The sequence below is a fragment of the Pelobates fuscus genome, chromosome 3, assembly GCF_036172605.1.
Source record: "Pelobates fuscus isolate aPelFus1 chromosome 3, aPelFus1.pri, whole genome shotgun sequence".
NCBI lineage: Eukaryota > Metazoa > Chordata > Amphibia > Anura > Pelobatidae > Pelobates > Pelobates fuscus.
This window is the reverse complement of record NC_086319.1, coordinates 251,301,298-251,326,954: the sequence shown is the minus strand read 5'-3', so window position 1 is coordinate 251,326,954 and position 25,657 is coordinate 251,301,298. Positions and strand designations below refer to the sequence as shown.

The 25,657-nt window shown below is 51.1% G+C and overlaps 1 protein-coding gene across 3 annotated transcripts in view; it reads right to left on the bottom strand.

Annotated features, from left to right (window-relative positions):
• LOC134602882 (uncharacterized) overlaps window positions 1-17,227 on the bottom strand; it is a 79,533-nt gene extending 62,306 nt beyond the window's left edge. For all 3 annotated transcript variants that reach the window (XM_063448324.1, XM_063448323.1, XM_063448325.1), the window contains exon 1: window positions 17,160-17,227. The gene's annotated coding sequence lies outside the window, so the exon portion shown is untranslated. The remainder of the gene's footprint in view (window positions 1-17,159) is intronic.
• Window positions 17,228-25,657: the final 8,430 nt, after the last annotated feature.

The window sequence follows — 25,657 nt, the reverse complement described above, 5'->3', positions numbered from 1 at the left end:
CACACACATACAGCACCCCCACACATACAGCACCCCCACACATACAGCACCCCCAAACACACATACAGCACCCACACACAGCACCTTCACACACACAGCACCCACACACACACACAGCACCCACACACACAGCACTTACACACATACAGCACCTTCACACATACAGCACACACATACAGCACACACACACAGCACACACACACAGCACCCACAGCACACACATACAGCACCCACAGGGGGGTAAAAAGAGAGAGGGGGGGTAAGGGGAGGGGGGTAAGAAGAGGGAGGGGGGTAAGAAGAGAGGGGGGTAAGAAGAGAGGGGGGTAAGAAGAGAGAGGGGTAAGAAGAGAGAGGGAGGGGGTAAGAAAAGGGGGGTAAGGAGAGGGAGGGGGTAAGAAGAGAGAGAGGGGGGTAAGAAGAGAGGAGGGGGGAGTAAGAAGAGAGGGGGAGTAAGAAGGGGGTAAGAAGAGGGGGAGGGGGGAGTAAGAAGGGGGTAAGAAGAGGGGGAGGGGGGAGTAAGAAGAGGGGGGAGGGAAGAGTAAGAAGGGGAGGGAAGAGTAAGAAGAGGGGAGGGGGGTAAGAAGAGGGGGGAGGGGGGTAAGAAGAGGGGAGGGGGGTAAGAAGAGGGGGGAGGGGGGTAAGAAGAGGGGGGCGGGAGTAAGAAGAGGGGGGGGCGGGAGTAAGAAGGGGGTAAGAAGAGGGGGAGGGGGGAGTAAGAAGAGGGGGGAGTAAGAAGAGGTGGGAGTAAGAAGAGGGGGAGGGGGTAAGAAGAGGGGTAGGGGGGAGTAAGAGGAGGGCAATTGCCCCCTCCCCAGCTCCTCTGGGTCCTTCTTGCGCGAGCACAGATCGTTGCCGCGGTTACCACGGCAATGTTACGGCTCTGGCAAAAGTAAACTCTAGCCCTGGAGCTACGGGCTAGAGTTCACTCTCAACACTGTGACCACCAGGGATTCCTGGTGGTTGCAGTGGTGAGAGTGAACTCTAGCCCCATAAACACACTACCCCCACACACCATACACATTCACACACTGCCCCCCCTACACACACACTGCCCCCACACACACCATACACATTTACACACATTGCCTCACACACAAACACACATACACTGCCCACCCATACACACACAGCCCCCCATACTAACATTGCCACACACATACACAGCCCCCTCATACACACATTGCCCCACACACCCTACACATTCACACACTACACCCCCTCACACACACTACACCCCTTACACATTGCACCACTGCTCCTATACCCTACAACAGCCTCATATCCCAGCAGACCCCAGGTAAGTTGTCAAACTGTTCTTAAACGGTTTGACTACTTACTCTGGGAGGGGGGCCTGGCCCTCCTGGCACCATAACGACTACACAGAGCAGTAGTGGTTATTGTGCATGGATTATTTCTTTAAATAATCTCCAAGTGCCCCAGTAGCCAGCAAGCCAGCCAGCCCACAGGCCAGCCAGCCAGCCCACAGGCCGGCCAGCCAGCCAGCCCACAGGCTGACCGCTGGCCAGTAGCCAGCCAGCCAGCCCACAGGCCACCAGTTAGGCTTACAGCCAGCAAGCCCACAGCCTGCCAACCGCAGCCAGCAAGCCACAGCCTGCCAGCCAGCAAGCTACAGCCAGCAAGCCAACAGCCTGCTAGCCGCAGCCAGCAAGCCCACAGCCTGCCGGCAGTAGCCAGCAAGCCCACAGCCTGCCAGCAAGCCCACAGCCTGCCAGCCGCAGCCAGTAAGCCCACAGCCTTCCAGCAAGCCCACAGACTGCCAGCCAACAACAGTAATTAAGGTAAGAGGAGCCAACTTGGCCTAGGTATCAGCGAGCTATGTTGTGTTGCTATATTGTGAATAGGAACCAGAGTGTTGGAGAGACCCCCCTCCAGGCCCCATTAGACTCTATTGTAGTCTCTAATGGGACCTGGAGGAAATTCTTTCTAACACACTCTCTAAAGGACACTGAGATAGCCTCTGCTAGAATACTCCCCCCCCCCTCCATGGCCCATTAGCCCTCAATTGTAGTCTCTACTGGGGCCTGGAGGCGACTGTTTCCAGCAGGGACACTGAGATGGCCTCTGTTAGAAAGACCCCCTTCCAAGCCTATTAGACTCCATTGTAGTCTCTAATAGGGCCTGGAGGGGATTCTTTCTAACACACTCTCTAAAGGACACTGAGACAGCCTCTGCTAGAAAGACCCCCCTCCATGGCCCATTAGCCCTCAATTGTAGTCTCTACTGGGGCCTTATTATTATTGCACTTTTGTTCCTTGTGTCTAAAGATTGTGTAGGGTGTGGCTGGAGGCGGGACATGGGTGGCGCTTGCTGCGGAGTATGGGTGGGGCCTGTAAGGGGGCCCTTGATTTATTTTGCCTGGGGGCCCTGAGGGTTCTCAGTCCGCCCCTGCTCACACACACATCACACTAACAGCACCCTCACACACAGCACCCTTACACACACACAACAACCTCAAACCACCCTCACACAGTGCGCACACACACACACACACACACAGCAGTGTGTGTGTGTGTGTGTGTGTGTGTATATATATATGTGTGTATGTGTACACAGAGGCGGCTCTAGACTTTATGAGGCCTTAGGCGAAACGCAAACATGAGGCCCCACTAACAAAAAAGTGTCACATATACACATTGATGCACTGTCTACCTGTGTATGTTCCTGAGAGTGTGTCTGACAGAGAGTATCCTTGTGTGTGTGAATGTATGTCTCTGTGAGCATGTTTGCGTTTTTGTCTGAGACTCTATGTGTATGGGGTAGCTGCTTGAAGTGTGTTGTGTGTATGGGGGGAGGGGGTGATGGTGAGAGGGATAGGCGGGTGATGGTGTGGGGGTGATGGTGAGAGGGAGTGATGGTGTGGGGGTGATGGTGAGAGGGAGGGTGATGGTGAGAGGGAGGGTGATGGTGAGAGGGAGAGGGAGGGTGATGGTGAGAGGGAGAGGGAGGGTGATGGTGAGAGGGAGAGGGAGGGTGATGGTGAGAGGGAGAGGGAGAGGGAGGGTGATGGTGAGAGGTAGAGGGGGTGTGATGGTGAGATGGGGTTGATGGTGAGAGAGAGAGGGGGGTTGATGGTGAGAGAGAGCGGGGGGTTGATGTTGAGAGAGAGCGGGGGGTTGATGGTGAGAGAGAGCGGGGGGTTGATGGTGAGAGAGAGCGGGGGGTTGATGGTGAGAGAGAGCGGGGGGTTGATGGTGAGAGAGAGCGGGGGGGGTTGATGGTGAGAGGGAGCGGGGGGTTGATGGTGAGAGGGAGCGGGGGGTTGATGGTGAGAGGGAGCGGGGGGTTGATGGTGAGAGGGAGCGGGGGGTTGATGGCGAGAGGGAGCGGAGGATGATGGTAATGTGAGAGGGAGGGGGTGATGGTAATGTGAGAAGGAGGGGGTGATGGTGAGTGGGGTGAGGCTGAGGGTGGTGACGGAGGGTTATGCTGAGGGTGGTGGGGGGTTATACTGAGGGTGGCGGGGGGTTATACTGAGGGTGGTGGGGGGGTAATACTGAGGGTGGTGGGGGTAATGCTGAGGGTGGTGGGGGGGTAATGCTAAGGGTGGTGCGGGGGTAATGCTGAGGGTGGTGCGGGGGTAATGCTGAGGGTAGTGGGGGGGTAATGCTGAGGGTGGTGGGGGGGTAATGCTGAGGGTGGTGGGGGGTGATGCTGAGGGTGGTGGGGGGTGATGCTGAGGGTGGTGGGGGGTGATGCTGAGGGTGGTGGGGGGTGATGCTGAGGGTGGTGGGGGGGTGATGCTGAGGGTGGTGCGGGGGTGATGCTGAGGGTGGTGACGGGTGATGCTGAGGGTGGTGAGGGGAGTGATGCTGAGGGTGGTGAGGGGAGTGATGCTGAGGGTGGTGAGGGGAGTGATGCTGAGGGTGGTGAGGGGAGTGATGCTGAGGGTGGTGGGGGGGTGATGCTGAGGGTGGTGGGGGGGTGATGCTGAGGGTGGTGGGGAGGTGATGCTGAGGGTTGTGGGGGGGTGAGGTGGAGGCTGGTGGGGGGGTGAGGTGGAAGGTGGTGGGGGGTGGTGAGGCTAAGGGTGGTGAGGGGGGTGATGCTGAGGGTGGTGAGGGGGGTGATGCTGAGGGTGGTGAGAGGGGTGAGGCTGAGTGTGGTGGGGGGTGATGGTGAGGGAGAGCCTACCTTAATTTCCCTGGTGGTCCAGTGGGCTCTCTGGTGGTCCGGTGGCCACTGCTCCCGGTCTGCAACTCCGCAGAGCTGCAGACCATGTAATCTCGTGAGATTTCAGAGCGTTGCCGTGGTAACCTGCGGCAACGTTCTGATTGGCCGTTTCTCGCGAGACACTCGATCTGCAGCTCTGCTCACTGCGGAGCTGCAGACCGGTGTCTGCGGTGGCTGGCTGGGCAGCCAGGAGGGGCCTCGCACCTGGCGGCATACCGGGCAAGCCGCCGGGCCCCCTCCTGGTGTCAGGTCCTCGGTCAGTGACCGAGGACCTGACACAGTCTGCCCACAGGTGGTTTAGGCTGCCTAATTAGAGAGCCGCCTCTGTGTGTACACACACATACATACATATACACGCGGCGTGTGTTTGTGCTTTAGGGTGCACACTCTAATGCAATAGGCTGTGCACGCCTATGATCTGCACCCAGATTATTTCAATGAGCTGAAGTGACTGGGTGCCTAAAGTGTCCGTTTAAGGTGACACTGTCACAACGTACTTACCTTATTTGAATCGCTTTATCTTCTCTTCCGATTTCCTTCTTTTTCTCTTTTTTTTTTCTACTATTTATAATCAGAGTAATAAAACAAAGAAGGGAGTACTTGTGCATTTTTCCTATGCCTGACACATTTTTACCCAATTACAATGCTGCTTGAAATCATGTGGTTTCATCATGCTATAAGCACATGCAGTTATTTTGTTTCATAATTATTCTGTATGATCTGGTTCAGGAGGAGGTCCATGGAGGGGGTGACCCTATTGAAACCACTGTCTGTTATATCATTTTTTTGTAACTTTTACCATGAAAGTTGAATCCACTTAATCTGTGGTGGAATCTCGGTAAAAATAAATTTAGTAGGCCGAGATTACCACGTGGCATGTGTACGTGCATATGCTGACGTATCGATCAGTTGGTTGCACGAGGCAAGATACGATCAGTAGTGTACGGAGCATGTGCAAGAATACAGGATATAGTATTCCCCCTCCTCCATTGTGCTGGACAAGCCATGCGGTCAAACAGGAAGTTAATTCTTATTTGTGTTGATTGGTCAAGAGAATGTGCGGGTGGAGCTTAATATGGGAGGAGTTATGTGCCTATATAAGGAGCCTGCACTATTGTCCGGGGCTCAGACTTTGCTGTATTTTGGTGACGCTAGTCCCTCTGAGTCCCGATCGGTGATCCAATAAAGAATCTCTTCCTTCCTGAAGAAACCTGTGTCCATCTCTCTGTGCTTGGCTTCCGTCAGTTTCTCCGATATCATTTGGTGCATTGGCCGGGAAGCTCATCGTTCAACGGTAGCTGAGAGGCAGAGGCGTGAGACGGTCTATCTTTGCCCACGTTCTCTACGGCTGCACCCCTGAACTTCTGCGTGGACCTCCCTTCGTCTCGGCGCCACTGGTCTGTTGTCCAGGAGATCATCGGCCTCTACGTGAGAAGTGCTGGGGTGTCCCCGTCGATGAGTGTGAACTCAGGTTCAGGAACGAGGAGGTAAGACAACTGCTGTTTTAGACGGCAGGACCCACTAGGGGTATACCGATTGTGCGGTAGGCCCAAAGGGGTTTTGAATCTGTGTATCTGCCCCCTCTGTCGGAGGGAAGGAGCGAAGGCGCACCGCTCGATCGAACGCTCTTTAGTCAGACCGTTTGATTTGGTTAGTCAGGCGGGGTCCTGGTGTAAATAGCCCTAGCCGGACACCGGTGTCTTGTCTAGACTAGCGTTCTAGGGTGTATATTACGTTCGCTAGGTCGGAGGGACCGGGAGACTAAGCGGCGCCTGTGTAAATTCGGTTCGCTAGTTCTCATCCTATCTGGGCTAAGTGGGAAGGCGTGTAAATTTGGAACCCACTAGACTTTTGATAGTGCGACTAAGAGGCGCCTGTGTAAATTCGGTTCTCTAGCTCGCTATATATGTGGTGATTGGGCAGTGTGGCTAACCAAAACGGGTGTATATAGTTTTAGGTAGTCCATTCAAGGTACTGGCCAATAGTTTAGTTGGGAATTGTAAATGTGTTAACGATTGTTTAGTAAAGTGTATATCTTGTTAGATAGCGCGAGCTCAGCCGTCTAGCGAGAGTGTTAATAGTGTGTTGCTGTATTATAGTGCACGGTACCATAACCCTGTATATTTACTGACGCTGTATATAAGTACTAATCATTGTCGTCCATTGCATGTTTAACACCATAACCACTAATAATTGTATTGTGACCTTAACTTGTGCTTTGACCTATACTAACCGTACTGTAACCGCTATTTGTAAAAGACGATGTTACTGGGGTGTGTTATAGACGGGTAATTCGTATATAGAGAATTATAGCGTGGGTGACTGTATAGTTACGCCAAAGGGCATAATATTGATTATATAGTGACTGGTGTAGCAGCTGTGTGTGTACGGGAATTCCCTGAGTGTTTATTGTTATTGTATACGTTTCACTTGGTAACCATACCACGTGGTGCTGTTGCCAGAGGAAACGGGTGTGACTGTTGAATAGTACGCGTGTATAGTATTCGTTGTCGACGACGTTCCATTGTTAAGTATGGGTGCGTCGCAGTCAACGATCCCGGATCCCTTAGGTTGTATGTTGAAGAATTTTAAAAAGGGATTCAAAATTTGTGATTTTGGGGTTAAAATGTCTCCTGTACGTTTGGTCACTTTGTGTACTAGGGAGTGGCCTACTTTGGTTGCGGCATGGCCGCCACGTGGCAGTTTGGATCCAACTCTGGTACAGCGCTTACACGTGGCTGTATCAGGTAGGCCTGAACTTTACGGCCAGTTTCCTTATATTGACTGTTGGAGACAGGCCGTAAATGACTCGCCAAAATGGCTCCGGACATGCCACGAGGAGCAATGTCGCCTCATGGTAGCTAGGACTTGTTCGTCCACTAGGACTGGTGTTAGGCCCATTTTGGACACGCCCCCTGAGTCCGAGATCCCTTTGCCGCCCCCTTACTTTCCGTTAAGAGGAAGTGACGCAAATACAGGAAGTCCTGCAACCCTCCCCTCATTACCCCCATCCACTTCCGCTTCCTCCTCCAGTACAGGATCCACCCCCCCTCGTATTAAATCTCCCCTTCCGGAACCAGATAGACCAACCCCCATTAAAAACGAATATCCTGATTTGGCGCCACTTCAGACTTCCGGTCAAGCTTCATCTAGCTCGGCTCGAAGTGTTTTATTTACCACCTTTTCCCAAAACCAAGCTCCCATATCCCCATACCCTATTTCTCCCCGACTGGAACCTATGACTGACGCCCCTCCACGTAGCCCCATACAGACCCGACAGTTGACCGGTGCCCAACAATTAAGACACTATCAGATGCCTCTTCGTCTGAATCCTGGGTCAGCCTATATCGATGCCGCAGGCCAAATGGCACATGCTGACTCTGTCTTCGTATATGTCCCCTTCACTACAACCGATCTTTTAAACTGGAAGACCCACAATTCCTCGTATACTGAGAAACCACAAGCTATGACTGATCTGTTCACCTCAATAGTACAGACACATAACCCGACATGGGCTGATTGCCAGCAGTTATTAATGACTTTATTTAACAATGAGGAAAGGACAAGAATTAATCAAGCAGCCATTAAAGCATTAGAAGATAAAGCCCGTACTTTAAACCAAGCTAATCCAGCAGCATGGGCCGCAACACATTATCCCAACACCGATCCCGATTGGAACGTAAATGGTGCTGATATGGTTCAACTCAGAGCCTATAGAGACGCTATAATTGCTGGCATGAAAGCCGGAGGAAAGAAAGCCATTAATATGTCGAAGACAGTTGAGGTGATTCAGAAAAGCGATGAAGCGCCCAGTGTCTTTTATGACCGATTATTGGAGGCGTACCGCTTGTACACCCCCTTTAATCCGGAAGACGCAGACAATTCCCGAATGGTGAACTCCGCCTTTGTCAGCCAAGCTTACGGAGATATTAAGCGCAAGCTACAAAAGTTAGAAGGGTTTGCAGGTATGTCAATCACCCAACTAATGGAGGTAGCGAATAAGGTTTATATGAATAGGGAAACAGAAAGCAAGAAAGAGGAGGAGCGCAAGATGCGTAAAAAGGCTGATATGCTAGCGGTAGCGATCGCAGGCGTAGATAAACGGGGCCCAGATAGAGGAAATAATAGATGGAGTAGGGAGCCTTTGAGTAGGGATCAGTGCGCGTATTGCAAGGAAGAAGGGCATTGGAGAAACGAATGTCCGCAAAGAGAGCAGTACGAGAGAGACCTACCCAGGGCAGGCTACGGAAACTTTAGAGGCAGAGCGAGAGGTAGAGGAGGCCCCGGAGGGAGTAATGGTTATAGAGGGAGTAATGGAAACAGAGGAAGTGTTAGGGAAGACAGGTATATTCCAGCAGCGCAAAGGTCCCGCGATAGAGAAGGTAGGGACTTCGTAGGATTGGCTGACACGGTCATGGAGGACTATTGATACCGACCGGGCTCCATCCCCCTTGGTCGAGCGGAGCCTATGGTCGATGTATCAATAGGGGGAAAAAGGAGTGCGTTCATGATCGACACTGGTGCTGAACATTCAGTGGTGACTAATCTAGTTGCTCCTCCATCTGGAAGGACTATTACTGTAATAGGAGCAACTGGAAGAAGTGCTGAAAAACCGGTTCTTAAAAGTCGACTCTGTACATTGGGAGGCCACGTAGTAAAACATCAATTCCTTTATATGCCTGAATGTCCAGTCCAATTGCTGGGACGTGATATGCTATCCAAATTACAAGCGCAGATTACGTTCCTACCAAATGGAACAACATCCTTAAAGTTTAATGGACCTTCAGGTATTATGACTTTATCCGTACCAAAGGAAGAAGAGTGGCGACTTTATACAGTGTTGACTAGCCAAAACCCTAGGAGTGATGAGACATTATTTAACATACCAGGAGTTTGGGCAGAGAACAACCCACCAGGACTGGCCCGCAATATTCCACCTATAAAAATTGAACTAAAACATGGGGTTTATCCAGTGAGCCTAAGACAATACCACATCCCGCAGAAGGCTAAGAAGAACATCCAATCCTATCTGGATAAGTTCATACGGTATGGTATCCTAAAATTCTGTACTTCCCCCTGGAACACCCCATTGCTGCCTGTTCAAAAGCCCGGTACAGATGAGTATCGACCTGTGCAGGACTTGAGAGCAGTCAATGATGCGGTTGTTAGTATACATCCAGTTGTACCCAATCCATATAACCTGCTTGCTTTAATTCCGGGCGGGGCTACTTACTTTACAGTCTTAGACCTCAAAGATGCCTTCTTTTGCCTCCGAATTGCCGCAGAAAGTCAATGTATTTTCGCTTTCCAATGGGAGAACGCTGTAACGGGCTCAAAACGCCAAATGACTTGGACAAGACTGCCCCAAGGGTTTAAAAATTCACCTACCCTATTTGGTTCAGCCCTAAGTCAAGATCTACTGGATTTCGAGTCCATCCCAGGAGAGTGTGTATTGTTACAATATGTAGATGACTTGTTGATAGCAGCAGTTACAAAAGAAATCTGTCAGCAAGCAACGCACGATCTACTACACATTCTCTGGAAGGCAGGATACAAGGTGTCTAGAAAGAAGGCTCAGTTGTGTTTGCCAACTGTCAAATATCTGGGATTCCATATCTCTGAAGGTCAAAGAATTATGGGGCCAGAGAGAAAAGAAGCTGTCTGCCAAATACCAATACCCAAGAATAGAAGACAAGTGCGAGAATTCTTGGGGGCAGCAGGCTTCTGTAGGATATGGATTCCCAGCTATGCGATACTGGCAAAACCTCTGTACGCAGCTATCAAAGGTACAGAGCACGACCCCTTCCTATGGACCCAAGAACAGCAAACGGCATTTGAAGATGTGAAGAAGGCTTTGATGAGTGCCCCAGCATTAGGTCTACCTGATCATACACGACCATTCTACTTATATGTACACGAGCAAAGAAGAATGGCTGTGGGAGTATTGACACAGTACTTGGGATCATGGCAAAGACCTGTTGCCTACATGTCTAAGCAATTGGATGCAGTGGCCAGCGGACTTCCACCTTGTCTAAGAGCCGTAGCTGCAGCCGCCCTGCTAGTAGCTGAAGCCGATAAACTCACTCTGGGTCAAGAACTTTATGTACGAGTCCCACATGCAGTACAGACGTTGTTGGATTACAAAGGAAATCATTGGTTTAGTAATAGCCGTATGACCAAGTATCAAGCAATGTTGTGTGAAAACCCAAGAGTGCATTTAGAGACTGTAAACACCTTAAATCCAGCTACCCTTTTGCCACAACCTACTGAAAGTCAACATGATTGTTTGGAAGTAATGGATGAAGTATTCTCAAGTAGACCAGATCTTCGTGATTTTCCCATCCAGAACCCCGATGTTCAATATTATACCGACGGCAGTAGTTATGTGAAAGAAGGGATCCGCTATGCAGGATATGCAGTGACAACAATAGACAAGGTGATAGAAGCTCGGCCACTGGCGAAAGGAACATCAGCACAAAAGGCAGAATTGATAGCACTGACACGAGCGTTACAATTGGCTGAAGGTTTAAGAGTGAATATCTATACGGACTCTAAGTATGCGTTTTTAACCACCCATGCCCACGGAGCTTTGTATAAAGAAAGAGGACTACTGAATTCAGAAGGCAAAGAAATCAAATACGCAGCTGAAATCCTACAACTATTGGAAGCAGTGTGGGAGCCGAAAGAAGTCGGTATTATTCATTGTCGAGCGCATCTGAGAGGAGATGGTGATGTAACCAAAGGAAATCGGATGGCAGATAGTGCAGCTAAGCGTGCTGCTGAATCAGGAAGACAGGAGTATGTGGGGCATATAGCTGCTCTTATACCAACTCCACTGTCCCAATGGACTCCAGTTTATACAGCTCAAGAAGAGGAGTGGTTAAAGACTGAACCGGGAAAGTATCTGGAGAACAAGTGGTATCAGCTAGAAGATGGAAGAATAGTCATACCAGCATCACTAGCGGTAGAAATTGTCCAAAATTATCATAACGGGACACATTCTGGGAGAGACAGTACTGAAGAATCTCTCAGAAAACATTTCTACATACCAAGATTGTCCAACTTGACTCAGGCCATTGTACGAAGATGTGTAACGTGTGCTAAAAATAATGCAAGACAAGGACCAGTAAAGCCACCAGGAGTCCAGTTTATGGGGGGACTCCCCATGTCCGATCTACAAATAGACTTTACAGTGATGCCTAAATCGGGTGGACATCGTTACCTGCTGGTAATTGTGTGCACCTATTCAGGCTGGGTAGAAGCATGTCCTACTCGTACAGAGAAAGCAGGAGAAGTTGTGAGATTCCTGCTACGAGAAATAATACCCCGATATGGACTACCCTGTTCTATAGGATCGGACAATGGTCCAGCTTTTGTTCATCAGTGCCTACAACAACTGACTCATATGCTTGGTATAAAGTGGAGGCTTCATACTGCATATAGACCCCAGAGTTCTGGTAAGGTAGAGAGAATGAATAGAACTATAAAGAACCAGTTGGCTAAAATGTGTCAGGAAACCCAACTTAAGTGGAACGTTCTCTTACCCATAGCTTTATTGCGAATCCGCAGTACCCCTACCAGAAGGATGGGCCTCTCTCCTTTTGAAATCATGTATGGGCGACCACCTCCCGTACTTGGTAACTTAAGGGGGGACTTGAGTCAGTTGGGAGAAGGAATTACCCGGCAGCAGGTTGTAGAGTTGGGTAAGACTATGGAGGAGGTACAGAAATGGGTACAAGATAGATTACCTGTGAATATTTATCCCCCTGTTCATAGTTATCATCCAGGAGATCAAGTGTGGATTAAAGAGTGGAATAATGTACCGTTAGGGCCCAAGTGGAGAGGTCCTTATGTTGTTCTTTTGTCTACCCCTACAGCGATAAAAGTAGCAGAAGTGACTCCGTGGATACATCACTCCAGGGTTAAACCAGCAGCAGTCGATTCTTGGCAAGTTACAGCAGATCCAGAGAATCCCTGCAAGATCCGGTTAAAACGCACTACTCAGTCGGAGTAACGAGGAATCGTGTGGATTACAAATCTTATTGTTACAGGGAGTGAGTGAGAAGGCCATAATAAAGCCTGTCCGCCCACCGACGTATAATTTATAAGCCAGGAAAGTCTCGAAGGGACACCTGTGAAGACGAGCAGAACTCCATTCCCTGCAGCCCTCAAATCCTGGAAGCTGAGGCGCCTTCGCACGGACGAAGACTGAGGATGACGGCGAAAGATGTGTTTTTGATAGTGTTTATTTATATGTGTTTTTATATTCAGGAAGGTAGAGGTACCGACACTCCTAGCTGTGAGGTATGCATTAAGACTACGAGAACAGGTAACCATATTTCCCAAACCCTAATCTGGCATTCACAATACGAGTGTAAAGGAGATGTATCGAGATGTAGATACTTAAATATAGACTATAGTGTGTGCCATTTAGGAGTAGGAGAACCTAAGTGCTTCAGTCCGGAGTATCAACCTCGTACAATTTGGTTGACTCTCAGGAATGGAGATCCTCAGGGGACCCTAATTAATAAGACAGTGTTAGAATCCGTACATTCTTCGGGTGTTCTGCTATTTGATGCGTGTAAAGCGATATAGAGTGGTAGAAAGCCGTGGAATGTATGTGGGGATCTTAGATGGGAGAGGACGTATGGGTCTAATGATAAATATATTTGTCCCAGTAGTAAAAATAAATATGTGAGTCCTAGATGCCCAAATAAAGACTATAACTTTTGTCCATATTGGTCTTGTGTGGGGTGGGCGACTTGGGGACAGACAGTAGACAAAGACATGATAGTGACTAAGTTGCCGACTAGCCCATATTGTAAGTCCATGGAATGTAATCCCATCCATATACTTATAAATAACCCCGATAAGTTCTTAGACAAATATGGCAATTTATTTGGGTTTCAGATATACGGGACGGGTTTAGATCCTGGGACATTATTGTTTATAGGGATAGAGACTGATACGGTATCCTCCCAGACTCATCAAGTATACCATTCCTTTTATGAAGAGATGAGTATAGATAATAAGATCCCCCATAATGCTAAAAACCTGTTCATCGATTTAGCCGAAAGTATTGCCGGTAGTCTTAATGTTACCAACTGCTATGTGTGTGGAGGTACTAACATGGGAGACCAATGGCCTTGGGAAGCAAAGGAGGTAATGTCCGGTTCTGAGGCAGTTGACCAACTAATATCTACACAAGCCGATTATCATATGAGTGTTAGAGGTAAATCTGAGTGGAGATTAAAGACCTCCATCATAGGTTATGTTTGCATAGCAAGGAAAGGAATAATGTATAATACTTCTGTAGGAGAATTAACTTGTCTAGGGCAAAAAGCTTATGATGATGATACAAAGAATACAACTTGGTGGTCGGCTTCAAATGTCTCAGAACCATCTAACCCGTTTGCTAGATACGCCAATTTAAAGGATGTGTGGTTTGATCTATCCATCACATCTACCTGGAGAGCCCCAGCAAATTTGTACTGGATCTGTGGTAAGAAAGCCTATTCGGAGTTGCCACAGGACTGGGAAGGGGCATGTGTGTTGGGTATGCTCAAACCATCCTTCTTCTTGTTACCGATTGAAACAGGTGAGACTTTAGGTGTTAAAGTGTATGATGTGAATCATAGGAAGAAAAGGGGACCCATAGAGATAGGCACCTGGGAAGATAATGAATGGCCTCCCCAGCGTATCATAGATTATTATGGGCCAGCCACGTGGGCTGAGGATGGTACCTTTGGTTACAGAACCCCTATTTATATGCTCAACCGTATTATAAGATTACAGGCGGTGGTTGAGATTATCACTAACGAAACATCACAGGCGCTCAATCTTCTAGCGAAGCATAACACCAGGATGAGGACAGCAGTCTACCAGAATAGATTAGCCTTGGATTACCTTTTGGCAGTAGAGGGAGGTGTATGTGGGAAGTTTAACCTGAGCAATTGCTGTCTTCAAATAGATGACGAAGGGCAAGCAATAGCTGAGCTTACTAGCCATATGGTTAAACTAGCGCATGTGCCTACTCAGGTATGGAAAGGGTATAATCCAAGTAGTTGGTTTGGTAGTTGGTATGAGTGGTTTGGAGGGCTTAAGGCAGTGGTAGGTGGAGTCCTACTAATTTTAATGTTGTGTCTACTCCTGCCGTGTCTTATACCCTTAGTAGTTAGGTCTGTGCAAAGCCTGATAGAAAATATAGCAGAGAGGAAGGCTGCTGCACAGATAATGGCGATTTATAAGTATAAGGCTTTAGATCAGGGAGAACCAATGCAGGAAGATGAGTGTTAAAAAGATTCACATCATAAGATAAGTCTGGTCTGGTTCAAGGTAACTTGCGGTGTAAGCAAACCAAGGTTAAGTGATGCCTCAAGTAATTGTAAAATATCAAGAGGCATCAAAGGGGGGAATGTGGTGGAATCTCGGTAAAAATAAATTTAGTAGGCCGAGATTACCACGTGGCATGTGTACGTGCATATGCTGACGTATCGATCAGTTGGTTGCACGAGGCAAGATACGATCAGTAGTGTACGGAGCATGTGCAAGAATACAGGATATAGTATTCCCCCTCCTCCATTGTGCTGGACAAGCCATGCGGTCAAACAGGAAGTTAATTCTTATTTGTGTTGATTGGTCAAGAGAATGTGCGGGTGGAGCTTAATATGGGAGGAGTTATGTGCCTATATAAGGAGCCTGCACTATTGTCCGGGGCTCAGACTTTGCTGTATTTTGGTGACGCTAGTCCCTCTGAGTCCCGATCGGTGATCCAATAAAGAATCTCTTCCTTCCTGAAGAAACCTGTGTCCATCTCTCTGTGCTTGGCTTCCGTCAGTTTCTCCGGTATCAAATCCATTTGAGATCTGCTTAAAGATTATGGTAAGAGCAGATATCTATAAGCGTATCAGGAATTGTTGCAGCTTAGGTTAGAGTGAGGTAGGTACTGTGTAGTGCTCGCTGTTAAGTGTAACAATGATTGGCTGTAGCTCAGTGCAAGAGCTGCTAGTGTGTCAGTTATTATTTTTTTGTAAAGTGAGTTGTTTTTTCTTTAAGTGCGGCAGTCTAAGTTTTAGTTAGCAGGCAGACCAGATGAAGAAAACCTCTCTCTTCCTTCCTTCCTTCCTTCCTTCCTTCCTTTATTTATTTATTTGTTTATCATTTGTTGTGATCTTTTAGGGAGGGGGTACAAGTCACCCTTCCTGTCAATTAGACAGAGGGGTGGATACTGGTGGTAATTAAAGGGAAACTCCAGTGCCAGAAAAACGATTCGTTTTTCTGGCACTGGAGGGTCCCTCTCCCTCCCACCCACCAATCCCCGGTTACTGAAGGGGTGAAAACCCCTTCAGTCACTTACCTGGGACAGCGGCGATGTCCCTCGCCGCTGTCTCCGCCTCCGCGACGCTCCTCCTAGTGATTACGTCGGCCGGTGGGCGAGACTAATCTCGCTCACCGGCCGAGGAGACCTAATGCGCATGCGCGGAAATGCCGCGCATGCGCATTACGTCTCCCCATAGGAAAGCATTGAAAAATCATTTCAATGCTTTCCTATGGGGTTTTGAGCGACGCTGGAGGTCCTCACACAGCGTGAGGACGTCCAGCGATGCTCTAGCACAGGAAACCTGTGCTAGAACCCAGGAAGTGACCTCTAGTGGCTGTCTAATAGACAGCCACTAGAGGTGGAGTTAACCCTGCAATGTAAATATTGCAGTTTATGAAAAACTGCAATATTTACAGTTGCAGGGTTAAGGGTAGTGGGAGTTGGCACCCAGACCACTCCAATGAGCAGAAGTGGTCTGGGTGCCTGGAGTGTCCCTTTAAGTGGAAGTTCTGGTTTTCAGAGCACAACTGAGGGGTAAGAAATGTAGTCTATTATTATTTTATTATTTATATAGCATCATCAGATTCTGTAGCGCTGTACAATGGGATGTTAAGAGAGTTATGCAAATGAGTTATGATATGGTTTTGTTATTAAAGGTTAACCCTTACCCCTGTTCAATAAAGATTTTGGCCTTTCTCCAACATATTTCTTGGTGTTTGTTTTTTATTTATGTATGATACAATTCCCATGAGCCTAGTATTAGTATTATTATTTTATTTATATAGCGCCATCACATTCCGTAGCGCTGTACAATGGGTACACACTAAAACAAACATATTAGAAAAAAGAAAATGGAAACAAAAAACATACAAGGGTAAAACATGAATTCGCCACTGTCAACTCACTCAAGTTAAAACTGACTGGAAGTCAGAGTGAAGTTAAAATTGTATAGCAAAGTAGCTAGACTGGAATATTGTGTTTATTCTGTTGAAATAACCACATTTTAGTTAGATTTGCTGTCAGTAAATATGAGAATGGCAAATCCGGTCACTTTAAACAACATTATCCAGCAGGAAAAAAATTAGTATTTAGGAAATAACCCTGATAGTGTCAATTTAACTATTTAACACCCCGATCAAGTAAAAGCATTAATTGGTAGTGGTTTTGAGCAACAACAAAAAAAACATTAGCCACCCTGTTAGACATATATGTTTCTTTAAACCGTGCAAAAAGTTGCCTGGCACTACTGAATTACAACTCCTATCATGCTCAGTTTATAGCTGAGGCTTGTGGCAGTTAAAAAATATACATATGATAATAATGTGACATTAAAGGGACACTATAGTCAGCAACTTTAGTTTAAGGAAGCAGTTTTGGTGTATAGAACATGCTCCTTCAGTCTCACTGCTCAATTATCTGCCATTTAGGAGTTTAATCACTTTGTTTATGCACCCTTGTCACACCTCCCTGTATGCAACTTACACAGCTGTAAACTCTTTGTTTGAGATACGTGACTATGTAACAACTATATGACACTATGTCTACTCTATCATACACCCCCTGCCTGTGTTAGTTTATTTTTATTAACTAAATCTATCAAATTCAGCAATATTTCCTATTTTTTACTTAAAGTTTAAAGATAACTCACCAATGTAAGTCTTTTCCATTGCTTTCTGCTATCGGAGACTTCCTGGATTATTTCGGTAAACAAATTGCACATTAAGACCAGTAGAGGGAGGAAAGGAGGAACCCTATACATTTTTTTTTTTAATTCTTTATTTTGGTGTGCAAGAAAGTGATAACATACAGGCTGGTAGTGCCACAACAGCATCTACAAGCTTAATGTGGTCAAACATTTGTGTACAGTGTTATGGCATGAGAGACAATTGCACTTTTTTTTTTTAAAAGTTAAAGAAACAGGCTTCAGCATAGATATTATAACACTTGAGTAATAAACGTAGTAATGCAAGCTCTGGTATTCGACATAAAGTGGAATAACTGTTATATAGCATTTAGACTTATTATGATATTTATAAAACAGGCTAGGTACATGCTGGTTAGTTCTAATGAATTATTCTAACGGTTAGTAACAGTAGCTTGAGGTTAAGAATTAAAGTATACGTCGTCGCTTTAGTTTCGGACCCTTGATGTAGTGTCGCCTAACTTATGCTTAAGTGAGGGATGTATATTGGTGTAGTTGTTAAACATACTATGTGATTCCCTTAAAGAATAGTTATCTAAAGACAGGCTGGTTAGATTTTACTCGTGTTTACAGGGTGGTCTAGAGGCAAGCTAGTGGATGGAGTATACCAGCAGGTGGCAGATTTCAATCAATAATGGCAGAGTTCCTGAGGGTAAGATGGTTGTAGGCAAGACCGTCTCTATGGTAGAAAGTCCCTCTTTAGGTAGGTGAGAGTTACCCCCTTCAGCTGCCGATGTGTTGTACCAGGATGCCCGGTCTGCTGCCGGTCGCTGGGTGCAGGGCAGGTTCTCTGCTGTGTTCCTGCTGCCTGTGGGGATCCAAGAGGGGTTTGGGCGATGACTTGTTTGCTTCTTGTTTGCTTCTCCCTGTGCAGGTAAGCTCCCCAGTGCAGTGGTGGTTGCGTGCTGCTGATGCTTGTGTGTGAAGTTTCGTTTCCCTGCCCAGAGGAGGGAGGAAATACCGGGACCCCGCTGGAGGCTTCTGAGGGTGGCTTTAGCGAAGGTGGGTGGCTTGTTGGGGTTCAAGGGTGCCTGCAGGTGGATGGCTGCAGTAAGGATCTGTGCTGCAGGTTTTTACGGTCCGCTTGTTGTACTGCCGCTGCGGGTAAGTAGTCTGTGCAGGCCCTGGTCTCAGCACCATCCCACATGGCCTCCGCCATCTTGGCGTCAGTGCCTGTAGTGCGGAACTTGGCGGCCTTGCTGTTTTGCCTTACTAGTTTTGCGGGTCTCGAGGGTGGGGACCGGGATCACCCCCCCGGTCCATAGGGGGGGGGTATGGGGCCGGTTACCCGCAGGTCTGACTCTGAGGGCTGAACGGCAGGCAGCAGGGCAGCGGCCGTCCGCCCCGCTCACCGCCGGAGTAGGCCTCGGTAGTGTCAGTGAGGGATCCTCCTCTAGGGGACTGAAGCCTGTTCGGCCAGCCTCACCCTAGATCCAGGGCTTTCTGCCCACTGAGGGCCCCCGTTGCCGGATGGTTTTGTGCCAGGAATCATGTTTTTTTAAGCCTATTCAGACTTAGGCTGCAGGAGCTGGTCGCGCTGTCGACCATCCAGCTGGGCGGTCCAGCCCCGCCCCCCAATGATGGAACCCTATACATTTTTAACAACTTAAGGACTGAGCCAAATGTACATGTTGTGATCAAAACAAAACGTAAACAAAAACTTAAATTTGCGCTATGTCTGTTCAGGCGTAATTCGCCTCTTTCATATTATTTGCGCCCACACTTATTATATATCATTTTATTCAGGGGAAACAGTGCTTTCATTTAACATCAAATATTTAGGTATGAAACATAATTTAATATGAATAAAATATCAAACAATGGGAGAAAATAAGAATTTACATATTTTTTTTAGTTCTACGTGACATTTTAACTGTGAGTGTCATAATACTGTTTGCTTTTACTGCAATAAAATACACATATTTGTATTCAGCAATGTCTCATGTGTAAAACAGTACCCCAAATGTACAGGTTTTATGGTGTTTTTGGAAGTTACAGGGTGAAATATAGCATGTTACATTTTTCAGTTTTTTCACATTGAAATTCGCCAGATTGGTTACGTTGCCTTTGAGACCGTATGGTAGCCCAGGAATAGGAATAACCCCCATGATGGCATACCATTTGCAAAAGTAGACAACCCAAGGTATTGCAAATGGGGTATGCTCAGTCTTTAGTAGCCACTTATTCACAAACACTGGCTAAAGTTAATATTTGTTTGTGTGTGAAAAATGCAAAAAACTAATATGAACGCCAATTTTGGCCAGTGTTTGTGACTAAGTGGCTACTAAAAAAGATTGAACATACCCCATTTGCAATCCCTTGGGTTGTCTACTATTGCAAGTGGTATGCCATCATGGGGGTAGTTTTCATTCAAAGGCAACATAACCAACCTGACGAATTTCAATGTGAAAAAACTGAAACGCAAGCCTTATATTTGACTGTGTAACTTTTGAAAACACCATAAAACCTGTACATGAAGGGTACTGTTATACTCAGGAGACTTTGCTGAACACAAATATTAGTGTTTCAAAACAGTAAAATGTATCACAACAATTATGTGTAAGTGCTGTTTGTGTGTGAAAAATGCAAAAAATTTCACTTTCACTGACAATATCGTCGTTGTAATACATTTTACTATTTTGAAAACACTAACACATCAATTAAATTCAAGCCTCCACTGAGGGTGTTGAAGTCCATATGTGACAGGCTTACAGGCTCTGACTAAACCACTGTTCGAACCTCTTGCAGCAGAGGCGGCTCTAGACTTTATGAGGCCTTAGGCGAAACTCAAACATGAGGCCCCACTAACAAAAAAGTGTCACATATACACATTGATGCACAGTTTACCTGTGTATGTGCCTGAGAGTGTGTCTGACAGAGTATCCTTGTGTGTGAATGTATGTTTTTGTCTGAGACCCTATGTGTATGGGGTAGGTGCTTGAAGTGTGTTGTGTGTATGGGGGGGGGGGGGGTGATGGTGAGAAGGAGAGGCGGGTAATGGTAAAAGGGGGTGAGGGTGACAGGGAGGTGATGGTGTGGGGGGTGATGTGAGAGGGGTGATGGTAATGTGAGAAGGGGGGGTAATGTGAGAAGGGGGGTGATGTGAGAAGGAGGGGGAGTTGATGGTGAGGGGGGGGTAGATGGTGAGGGGGGGTAGATGGTGAGGGGGGGGTTGATGCTGAGGGTGGTGGGGGTGGTGAGGCAGAGGGTGGTGAGGCAGAGGGTGGTGACGCAGAGGGTGGTGAGGCAGAGGGTGGTGGGGTGGTGAGGCAGAGGGTGGTGGGGTGGTGAGGCTGAGGGTGGTGGGGTGGTGAGGCTGAGGGTGGTGGTGAGGGTGAGGATGAGGGTGGTGGGGGTGAGGCTGAGGGTGGTGGGGGTGATGTTGAGGGTGGTGGGGGGTGATGTTGAGGGTGGTGGGGGTGAGGCTAAGGGTTGGGGGTGGTGATGCTGGGGGTGGTGATGCTGAGGGTGGTGTGGGGGGTAGTGAGGCTGAGGGTGGTGGGGGGGTAGTGAGGCTGAGGGTGGTGGGGGGGTAGTGAGGCTGAGGGTGGTGGGGGGGTAGTGAGGCTGAGGGTGGTGTGGGGGGAAATGAGGCTGAGGGTGGTGTGGGGGGAAATGAGGCTGAGGGTGGTGTGGGGGGTAGTGAGGCTGAGGGTGGTGTGGGGGGTAGTGAGGCTGAGGGTGGTGTGGGGGTAGTGAGGCTGAGGGTGGTGTGGGGGGTAGTGAGGCTGAGGGTGGTGTGGGGGGTAGTGAGGCTGAGGGTGGTGTGGGGGGTATTGAGGCTGAGGGTGGTGTGGGGGGTATTGAGGCTGAGGGTGGTGTGGGGGGTATTGAGGCTGAGAGTGGTGTGGGGGGTATTGAGGCTGAGGGTGGTGGGGGTGGTAAGGCTGAGGGTGGTGTGGGGTTAGTGAGGCTGAGCGTGGTGGGGGTAGTGAGGCTGAGGGTAGAGGGGGTGATGCTGAGGGGGTGGGGTGATGAGGGTGGGGGGGGCGGTGAGGCTGAGGGTGGTGGTGAGGCAGAGGGTGGTGGGGGTGATGTTGAGGGTGGTGGTGGGTGTATTGAGGGTAGAGGGGGTGATGCTGAGGGGGTGGGGTGATGAGGGTGGGGGGGCGGTGAGGCTGAGGGTGGTGGTGAGGCTGAGGGTGGTGTGGGGGGTATTGAGGCTGAGGGTGGTGTGGGGGGTATTGAGGCTGAGGGTGGTGTGGGGGGTATTGAGGCTGAGAGTGGTGTGGGGGGTATTGAGGCTGAGGGTGGTGGGGGTGGTAAGGCTGAGGGTGGTGTGGGGTAGTGAGGCTGAGGGTGGTGTGGGGGTAGTGAGGCTGAGGGTGGTGGGGGGTAGTGAGGCTGAGGGTGGTGGGGGGTAGTGAGGCTGAGGGTGGTGTGGGGGTAGTGAGGCTGAGGGTGGTGGGGGTAGTGAGGCTGAGGGTGGTGTGGGGGTAGTGAGGCTGAGGGTGGTGTGGGGGTGGTGAGGCTGAGGGTGGTGTGGGGGTAGTGAGGCTGAGGGTGGTGTGGCGGTAGTGAGGCTTAGGGTGGTGTGGGGGGTATTGAGGCTGAGGGTAGTGGGGGTGAGGCTGAGGGTGGTGTGGGGGTAGTGAGGCTGAGGGTGGTGTGAGGGTAGTGAGGCTGAGGGTGGTGTGGGGGGTAGTGAGGCTGAGGGTAGTGAGGCTGAGGGTGGTGTGGGGGGTAGTGAGGGTGGTGTGGGGGTAGTGAGGGTGGTGTGGGGGGTAGTGAGGCTGAGGGTGGTGTAGGGTGAGGCTGAGGGTGGTGTGGGGGTAGTGAGGCTGAGGGTGGTGGGGGTAGTGAGGCTGAGGGTGGTGTGGGGGTAGTGAGGCTGAGGGTGGTGTGGGGGTAGTGAGGCTGAGGGTGGTGTGGGGGTAGTGAGGCTTAGGGTGGTGTGGGGGGTATTGAGGCTGAGGGTAGTGGGGGGTGAGGCTGAGGGTGGTGAGGGTGGTGTGGGGTAGTGAGGCTGAGGGTGGTGTGGGGGTAGTGAGGCTTAGGGTGGTGTGGGGGGTATTGAGGCTGAGGGTAGTGGGGGGTTGATGCTGAGGGTGGTGGGGGTGGTGAGGCAGAGGGTGGTGAGGCAGAGGGTGGTGAGGCAGAGGGTGGTGGGGTGGTGAGGCTGAGGGTGGTGGGGTGGTGAGGCTGAGGGTGGTGGGGGTGGTGGTGAGGGTGAGGATGAGGGTGGTGGGGGTGAGGCTGAGGGTGGTGGGGGTGATGTTGAGGGTGGTGGGGGGTGATGTTGAGGGTGGTGGGGGTGAGGCTAAGGGTTGGGGGTGGTGATGCTGGGGGTGGTGATGCTGAGGGTGGTGTGGGGGGTAGTGAGGCTGAGGGTGGTGGGGGGGGTAGTGAGGCTGAGGGTGGTGGGGGGGGTAGTGAGGCTGAGGGTGGTGGGGGGGTAGTGAGGCTGAGGGTGGTGTGGGGGGAAATGAGGGTGGTGTGGGGGGAAATGAGGCTGAGAGTGGTGTGGGGGGTAGTGAGGCTGAGGGTGGTGTGGGGGGTAGTGAGGCTGAGGGTGGTGTGGGGGGTAGTGAGGCTGAGGTTGGTGTGGGGGGTAGTGAGGCTGAGGGTGGTGTGGGGGGTATTGAGGCTGAGAGTGGTGTGGGGGGTATTGAGGCTGAGGGTGGTGGGGGGTGGTAAGGCTGAGGGTGGTGTGGGGTTAGTGAGGCTGAGCGTGGTGGGGGTAGTGAGGCTGAGGGTAGAGGGGGTGATGCTGAGGGGGTGGGGGTGATGAGGGTGTGGGGGGTGCGGTGAGGCTGAGGGTGGTGGTGAGGCAGAGGGTGGTGGGGGTGATGTTGAGGGTGGTGGTGGGGTGAGGTTAAGGGTGGGGAGTGGTGAGGCTGAGGGTGGTGGGGGGTGGTGATGCTGAGGGTGGTGTGGGGGGTAGTGAGGCTGAGGGTGGTGTGGGGTAGTGAGGCTGAGGGTGGTGTGGGGGTAGTGAGGCTGAGGGTGGTGTGGGGGTAGTGAGGCTGAGGGTAGTGGGGGTGAGGCTGAGGGTGGTTTGGGTAGTGAGGCTGAGGGTGGTGGGGGGGGTAGTGAGGCTGAGGGTGGTGTGGGGGTAGTGAGGCTGAGGGTGGTGGGGGGTAGTGAGGCTGAGGGTGGTGTGGGGGTAGTTAGGCTGAGGGTGGTGGGGGGTAGTGAGGCTGAGGGTGGTGTGGGGGTAGTGAGGCTGAGGGTGGTGTGGGGGTAGTTAGGCTGAGGGTGGTGTGGGGGTAGTGAGGCTGAGGGTGGTGTGGGGGTAGTGAGGCTGAGGGTGGTGTGGGGGGTATTGAGGCTGAGGGTAGTGGGGGGTGAGGCTGAGGGTGGTGAGGGTGGTGTGGGGGTAGTGAGGCTGAGGGTGGTGTGAGGGTAGTGAGGCTGAGGGTGGTGTGGGGGTAGTGAGGCTGAGGGTGGTGTGGGGGTAGTGAGGGTGGTGTGGGGGGTAGTGAGGGTGGTGTGGGGGGTAGTGAGGCTGAGGGTGGTGTAGGGTGAGGCTGAGGGTGGTGTGGGGGTAGTGAGGCTGAGCGTGGTGGGGGTAGTGAGGCTGAGGGTAGAGGGGGTGATGCTGAGGGGGTGGGGGTGATGAGGGTGTGGGGGGTGCGGTGAGGCTGAGGGTGGTGGTGAGGCAGAGGGTGGTGGGGGTGATGTTGAGGGTGGTGGTGGGGTGAGGTTAAGGGTGGGGAGTGGTGAGGCTGAGGGTGGTGGGGGGTGGTGATGCTGAGGGTGGTGTGGGGGGTAGTGAGGCTGAGGGTAGTGGGGGTGAGGCTGAGGGTGGTTTGGGTAGTGAGGCTGAGGGTGGTGGGGGGGGTAGTGAGGCTGAGGGTGGTGTGGGGGTAGTGAGGCTGAGGGTGGTGGGGGGTAGTGAGGCTGAGGGTGGTGTGGGGGGTATTGAGGCTGAGGGTAGTGGGGGGTGAGGCTGAGGGTGGTGAGGGTGGTGTGGGGGTAGTGAGGCTGAGGGTGGTGTGAGGGTAGTGAGGCTGAGGGTGGTGTGGGGGGTAGTGAGGCTGAGGGTAGTGAGGCTGAGGGTGGTGTGGGGGTAGTGAGGGTGGTGTGGGGGGTAGTGAGGGTGGTGTGGGGGGTAGTGAGGCTGAGGGTGGTGTGGGGGTAGTGAGGCTTAGGGTGGTGTGGGGGGTATTGAGGCTGAGGGTAGTGGGGGGTGAGGCTGAGGGTGGTGGGGGGTAGTGAGGCTGAGGGTGGTGTGGGGGTAGTGAGGCTGAGGGTGGTGTGGGGGTAGTGAGGCTGAGGGTGGTGTGGGGGTAGTGAGGCTTAGGGTGGTGTGGGGGGTATTGAGGCTGAGGGTAGTGGGGGGTGAGGCTGAGGGTGGTGAGGGTGGTGTGGGGGTAGTGAGGCTGAGGGTGGTGTGAGGGTAGTGAGGCTGAGGGTGGTGTGGGGGGTAGTGAGGCTGAGGGTAGTGAGGCTGAGGGTGGTGTGGGGGGTAGTGAGGGTGGTGTGGGGGGTAGTGAGGGTGGTGTGGGGGGTAGTGAGGCTGAGGGTGGTGTAGGGTGAGGCTGAGGGTGGTGTGGGGGTAGTGAGGCTGAGGGTGGTGTGGGGGTAGTGAGGCTGAGGGTGGTGTGGGGGTAGTGAGGCTGAGGGTGGTGTGGGGGTAGTGAGGCTGAGGGTGGTGTGGGGGTAGTGAGGCTGAGGGTGGTGTGGGGGTAGTGAGGCTTAGGGTGGTGTGGGGGGTATTGAGGCTGAGGGTAGTGGGGGGTGAGGCTGAGGGTGGTGAGGGTGGTGTGGGGGTAGTGAGGCTGAGGGTGGTGTGGGGGTAGTGAGGCTTAGGGTGGTGTGGGGGGTATTGAGGCTGAGGGTAGTGGGGGTGAGGCTGAGGGTGGTGAGGGTGGTGTGGGGGTAGTGAGGGTAGTGAGGCTGAGGGTGGTGTGGGGGTAGTGAGGCTGAGGGTAGTGAGGCTGAGGGTGGTGTGGGGGGTAGTGAGGGTGGTGTGGGGGGTAGTGAGGGTGGTGTGGGGGTAGTGAGGCTGAGGGTGGTGTAGGGTGAGGCTGAGGGTGGTGTGGGGGTAGTGAGGCTGTGGGTGGTGTGGGGGGTAGTGAGGCTGAGGGTGGTGTGGGGGGTAGTGAGGCTGAGGGTGGTGTGGGGGGTAGTGAGGCTGAGGGTGGTGAGGCTGAGGGTGGTGTGGGGGGTAGTGAGGCTGAGGGTGGTGAGGCTGAGGGTGGTGTGGGGGGTAGTGAGGCTGAGGGTGGTGAGGCTGAGGGTGGTGTGGGGGGTAGTGAGGCTGAGGGTTGTGTGGGGGAGGCTGAGGGTGGTGTGGGGGGAGGCTGAGGGTGGTGTGGGGGGTAGTGAGGCTGAGGGTGGTGTGGGGGGGTAGTGAGGCTGAGGGTGGTGTGGGGGGGTAGGGAGGCTGAGGGTGGTGTGGGGGGTAGTGAGGCTGAGGGTGGTGTGGGGGGGTAGTGAGGCTGAGGGTGGTGTGGGGGGGTAGTGAGGCTGTGGGTGGTGTGGGGGGGTAGTGAGGC